Source organism: Castor canadensis, chromosome 10 (genome assembly GCF_047511655.1).
Source record: "Castor canadensis chromosome 10, mCasCan1.hap1v2, whole genome shotgun sequence".
Taxonomy (NCBI): Eukaryota; Metazoa; Chordata; class Mammalia; order Rodentia; family Castoridae; genus Castor; species Castor canadensis.
In genome coordinates, this window is record NC_133395.1 from 38,410,625 (window position 1) to 38,417,277 (window position 6,653).

General features: G+C 32.4%; 1 non-coding gene across 1 annotated transcript; it reads left to right on the forward strand.

Moving 5' to 3' along the window:
• The first annotated feature begins 265 nt into the window (after positions 1 to 265).
• Positions 266 to 386, forward strand: LOC141413183 (small nucleolar RNA SNORD22). Its single transcript, XR_012437994.1, has one exon. It is a non-coding gene; the product is annotated as a small nucleolar RNA SNORD22 (small nucleolar RNA).
• Positions 387 to 6,653: the final 6,267 nt, after the last annotated feature.

Sequence of the window (6,653 nt, forward strand, 5' to 3'; positions counted from 1 at the left end):
TTGGATTGTGAAATTCAAACAATACTAATGAGTTGTTTTTACTATACTATATTAAAGTCTGTTGTACTACCTTGTGCACTGAGTAGATTTTTTGCTGCTTCATAATTTTCTATTATAACATAATGTTCATTTGGACATATTTGACTGTAGCATTATATATATCTTCCAATATTTAACACATTTCACTACACATTATTAAAAACTCACATTTGGCTACAGTTAAGAGGTGAGTAAAATTAAATATAAGATGGGCGAAGTAGACATTTCCCAATGAAGAAACATGCACAAGGCTTACTTCCTGTCTTAGCCCTAGAGCCTGTAAAGGTGAACCCATTGGGGCAAGCAGAGGGAGAACAACCTGTCCCAGAAGGAACTGTCTTAGGAATTGTCAGAATTTCAACAAAACTGATAGGAAAGGACCATCACTTGTTGAAACATGGTTATTCTTTTCCCCCAGATCTGAAGGGAAAAAAAGGTGCATATAAATGCAACCATGTCTTGGAGGCTGGATAACATCAAAAAGGAAATATTCAGACCTTATACAACCTAGCTTCTTTGTTAGTATACTGTCATTTTAAATCTGCTCATAAAACTACTTTTTCTTAAAGAGAAAAAACTCACTTTTTTAATACCATCATCCTACATGTCATTAAGTAGTGGAATGATGTTAGACTCATTATGGTGATAAAATATTTTAAAACAATTTTTTGGTCAAAACCTCAAATGTTATTATTAGCAACAAATATTAGCCAGTTATTTTCCTCAATATGACAGGCTCATTTTTCAAGAAAATGACCTTTACTCAATTATGAACAACCATAATTTGTCAGGAGTCCTTTCATGTCAAATAATAACCAGTATTTTTGTTTGAGATGATGTATCTGTAGACAAATGAGATGTACCTTTGCCTCTCATTTGGCTGCATACAATACTGAAAGTGCACATGCTCCAGGTGAAGACTTAAGGGAATTAATTATTTATGTCTTTATCAAGAATATTCTTACATTAAATCTTCTATCCAAATATTTCAAACTTTCTCAACAAAACCCCAGCAGCACAGCAACTAAGAGATAGCATAGATAAATGGGACATCATAAAGCTAAAAAGCTTGTGTTCATCAAAAAAAATGGCCTCTAAACTGAAGAGAACACCCACAGAGTGGGAGAAAATATTTGCCAGCTATACATCAAAGGACTGATAACCAGAATATATAGGGAACTTAAAAAACTAAATTCTCCCAAAACTAATGAACCAATAAAGAAATGGGCAAGTGAACTAAACAGAACTTTCTCAAAAGAAGAAATTCAAATGGCCAAAAAACACATGAAAAAATGCTCACCATCTCTAGCAATAAAGGAAATGCTAATTAAAACCACACTAAGATTCCACCTCACTCCTGTTAGAATAGCCATTATTAGCAACACCAACAACAACAGGTGTTGGCGAGGATGCGGGGAAAAAGGAACCCTCTTACACTGTTGGTGGGAATGTAAACTAGTACAACCACTCTGAAAAAAAATTTGGAGGCTACTTAAAAAGCTAGACATTGATCTACCATTTGATCCAGCAATACCACTCTTGGGGATATACCCAAAAGACTGTGACACAGGTTACTCCAGAGGCACCTGCACACCCATGTTTATTGCGGCACTATTCACAATAGCCAAGTTATGGAAACAGCCAAGATGCCCCACCACTGACGAATGGATTAAGAAAATGTGGTATCTATACACAATGGAATTTTATGCAGCCATGAAGAAGAACGAAATGTTATCATTCGCTGGGAAATGGATGGAATTGGAGAACATCATTCTGAGTGAGGTTAGCCTGGCCCAAAAGACCAAAAATCGTATGTTCTCCCTCATATGTGGACGTTAGATCAAGGGCAAACACAACAAGGGGAATGGACTTTGAGCACATGATAAAAGCGAGAGCACACAAGGGAGGGGTGAGGATAGGTAAGACACCTAAAAAATTAGCTAGCATTTGTTGCCCTTAATGCAGAGAAACTAAAGCAGATACCTTAAAAGCAACTGAGGCCAATAGGAGAAGAGGACCAGGAACTAGAGAAAAGGTGAGATCAAAAAGAATTAACCTAGAAGGTAACACACATGCACAGGAAATTAATGTGAGTCAACTCCCTGTATAGCTATCCTTATCTCAACCAGCAAAAAACCTTGTTCCTTCCTATTATTGCTTATACTCTCTCTACAACAAAATTAGAAATAAGGGCAAAATAGTTTCTGCTGGGTATTGAGGGGGTGGGGGGGGAGAGGGAGGGGGTGGAGTGGGTGGTAAGGGAGAGGGTGGGGGCAGTGGGGAAAATGACCCAAGCCTTGTATGCACATATGAATAATAAAAGAAAAAAATATTTCAAATGTATCTTAGGTAAAAATCATTTTTTAAACACACCTTTTATTTCAAAACAGTTTTAGATTATCAGAAAAGTTAAGAAGTTAATATGAAAATTTCCTTTATACTTCACACTTAATTTCCCTGTTATTGACATCTTACAAGAAGGTAAGCTGTGTTTATTACAGCTGATCAACTTATTTGACAAGTGAACATTAATTAAGACCCACGTTTTACTCAAATTTCCTTAGTTGTACTCTTTGGAAGGAAGTCACAATGCTCAATTCATGCTTTCAGACTGTGGAGTTATGTTTTATTGCTTTGAATATGGAGTGACTAATTATTTGGAATTTTTGTCTAAGAAAAATGTTTATCAGACTTTACTTATTTAGTTATTCAATACTTTGTCTGTAAAGTTGGTCTTTTCTTCCCTGTGATTCATGCCAAGACTCCAGCACCTTATTTAGTTATTGTTACGAAGAGTATGTCATAAAGAACAAAACTGACACAAAGTGAGGCTAACTTGTATATATAAAATCACACATCTAGTAATAAATAAAGCTAGGATATGAACCAATATTTGTTTACAATGTCTACATTATTTCTCCTTTGTCACTGACATTTTGAAAGACATAGAAAAATATGAAGTATGATGAGAACATAGACATAACTGAAACATTACTAAGAAAATGGCATACAATTATGAAGAAGAATTCTGAAGAAAAATGAAAGGTTGATTTTATTAGCATTAGTACAATTATGAGAACATTTTTCTTTAATTTCTCCTAGCAATCTCTTTTAAGAACTTTTGAATGAACAATAATGTGAAATGTTGGTGAAGTGGGCTAATCATTCAGTAATAAATTAGCCTTTTCTGAAGAGATAAATTAAGGGTGTTAACTGTGACCACCTGCTTTCATCATTTAGCTATTGCTCATGTTGTGAACAGCACTTTGACTAATAGGTTTTCTCACTTATAACTGACAGCAGTAATAACATATGAGTTCACCTGTATCACAAACTACAAGCTATAAAATGCTAAACACTGCATTATTTAGACAACTGCATATATCATATGTAAATGCTTACACAAATGTATATTTACATATATATATAATTTATTTTAAAGCTCACAACATAGGGGTATAGGTACTATTATATTTTTTTATAGAAAAAGTATAGGGACATAGAAATGACATTCAGAAATGCTGAGAAAATCACTTACCAAGTTAGTGATAGCATCAAGAAGGGCAGAAGGGCATCCAAAACATCAGATACTAAAAATATGCATTACACAATGTGTATTATAAATATCATTTAATTTTTATATACTATAGCCAGAACTGTTAGTTTTGGGAAAAGCCGAGTTTTCCAATTTTTTGAATTATAATTCCTCTGTGGTTTTAAGAAAAATGTGCACATCATATATTATGTTTTCTTTAAAATATTTGATAAGAGAAAAGCTGGGGGAGAAATTAATTCTATTAAGCAATAGTTTTGTATAGACCATTTTCTTTTTTTATATATTGAGCCATAATTACATTTATTGTTAGAATCCTTTCATTTTAATCAACCTAACATGGTTATTCTCTTACTGGGAATTTTTTTATGATAGAATTTAACTGTCAGTAGGGAGTCTTTAAATTCATAATACAATGCACTGTGAAGCTATTTTGTTCTATTTCCATTTCTTTATACAAAATCCTTTCAGATTTAGTATTTACAATAGAATGAAGGAAATGAAACAGAGAAACAAAGGGAAGATGAGTTCTTGTTATTTGAACCAAATAATGAATTCTTTTTTTGTAAGATTTTATGAACCCCCAAAGCACCTATTCAATGATATTTGGTATGTTTTGATAATATATAAAAAATAAAATTAAGTGAATTTTAAACAATAAGTGGCCCATAGGTAACACCTAAATTCCTGAATGCATGTTCTGTATATCTATACATATATGAGTGAGCAGAGTGTAAATATATTTATTTTATCTGGAAACATAAAATATTGAAATATTTTGAGGAGGAGAAAAGCTTATAGTTTCTTAAGGATATTTGTAGACCTATACTATAGAAGGGCTGAAGAAAAGAAAGTCACCAGTAGTGCTTTCAGGAAATGTGATAGGGCAGAGATCAGAGAGTGCAGAAATTTAAAAAAGCAACCAACAATGATTGTGTCTGCCTGTCAGAGCCAAGAATGAATTTTAAAAAAGTCACCCAGAGCCCCTGGAGTTAGGGTTGAAAGATAAAATACTGGATGTTCAGTTAAACATGAATTGCAGATAAGCAACATTGTTTTTAAATGTGTATGTCAAAAATCTTACTAAAAATACCTGTATTAAAATGTGTTTATTGCTCATCAGAAATTCAAAGTTACCAGAGTATCTTGCACTTTTCATTGGGGAAAGAGCACTTAAAGATGGTAACTAACCTCTTATCATATTTTAAGCATAAAATAAAATATTACTAACTATAAGCATAATTCTAGCAGATCTCCTGAATGATTCACTTTTCACAAGATAAATGTTATACCCACTGATTAAAACACCTCATTTTCCATTCTATGTCGATATGGGAAACCAACATTCTATATTCTGCTTCTGTGAATTTCATGATATAGATACATCATATAACTGTATAATGTAGTATTTGTCTTTCACAGGATGTTTTTTATTTCTGTAAATAATCCCATTGAGATTTTGATAGAAATTGCATTGAACATGTGAATTGTTATAGATATTAAAAAATCAATCCTGTTTAATACAGCACAGAAAGAATAAAACACTTAGAAATGAACTTAATGAGGTAAAAGACTTATATACTGAAAAGAACAAAGGATCTATGAAAAATATTAAAGACCCTCCTAAACGGAAAGATATCCTATACAAAAATTAGAAAGGTTATTATTGTTAAATATTATCTTGTATTTTTTGTTTGTTAAATCTATCTGCCTAACGATCCATAGTATTTAAAACATCAAAGGACATCTGGGATTCAAAGGAATCATCCCCAGAAGATCTGAGTTTACTGTTCACAAATATCAACAGAAGATAGTGACTTCATGACTTCTATTCTTTTCTGGGATGGGTTGAAAAGGAATGTCATTAGTTGTTAACAATCGCTGTGCTGTATTAGATTATAGAGTGTAATCACAAGTCAAACAAAAATATTGGTTAAGATAATTTACCTCCATTGTTCATTAACATTTTTATTTTGCCATTTTAATGTTATCACTTTCATGAATGCATATTATTCCATTATATATTAGTTGCATTAAATTATTTAAAGTTATATTAATGAAAATTCATACTAATGAAATACAAAGAAAATATAATTAGAAATCATTTTCCAAGGGCCAGGAAAACAGGCATAACATAGGAGAATTGTGGTCCAGAGCAGCTTAGCCAAAGGGAAAATGTTATCTACAAAGTAACCAAACAAAAAGGGCTGGAGGTTGGAGACTTGACTTAAGAGGTAGAATGCCTACCAAGCAAGTTTGAGATCTTGAGTTCAAACTTCAGTATCACCACCAAAAAAAAAAAAAAAGCCCAGAAATCATTTTTCATATATAATAAAAAAAAGTTCACCAGGCATAACCAGAAGGGCAAAAGTATAAAAAAAGGCAGAGTGGGGACATGAAAAACAATTAGAGTTAAGAATTATACAATAATTATAAAGTATATAAAAATACATGAAGCAATTTGAGTGAGGAAATAGTCGTAAGAATAGCAGTCAGGAATTCAGTGGCATGATTGATCAAAGCCTCTTTGAAAACATCAATATACAATTAAATTCATCCTAGCTATAGAATAAATTTTTACTGTATTTTAGATTCTAATAATGTTACAGTATTGTTAGTGACCAATATTAAGTAATAAAGTACACTTGTCAAGTTAAAATATATAAGGATTCTACAGGAAGCCTATCTGCAAGCCTCAGTTCACTCACGAGTGCAATGACACTTTGTCAATCTTTTAACTTTTCTGTACTTCAGTTTCTCCACCTATTGAACCAACCATCGTGTTTCCATATAATGAAGTCCAATGTGTACAGTATTAGAAGCTCTTAACATTTAGTTCAAGTAAACTCTTTATGTAGAAATTTCTCCAACACAGGCTGAGTGGGGACATCAAAGGTGTATTTGAAATAATTTATGGGATGTACACCACTTCACTAAAAACTTAGTTCCTTAAAAATGCCAAATTTGTCTTATATTAACTCCCCATCATTCATCTAATTTTCATAATCAAGCTCTTTTTGAAAGTACCAATATCCAACAATAATTGGAAAAGGAAGGCTTA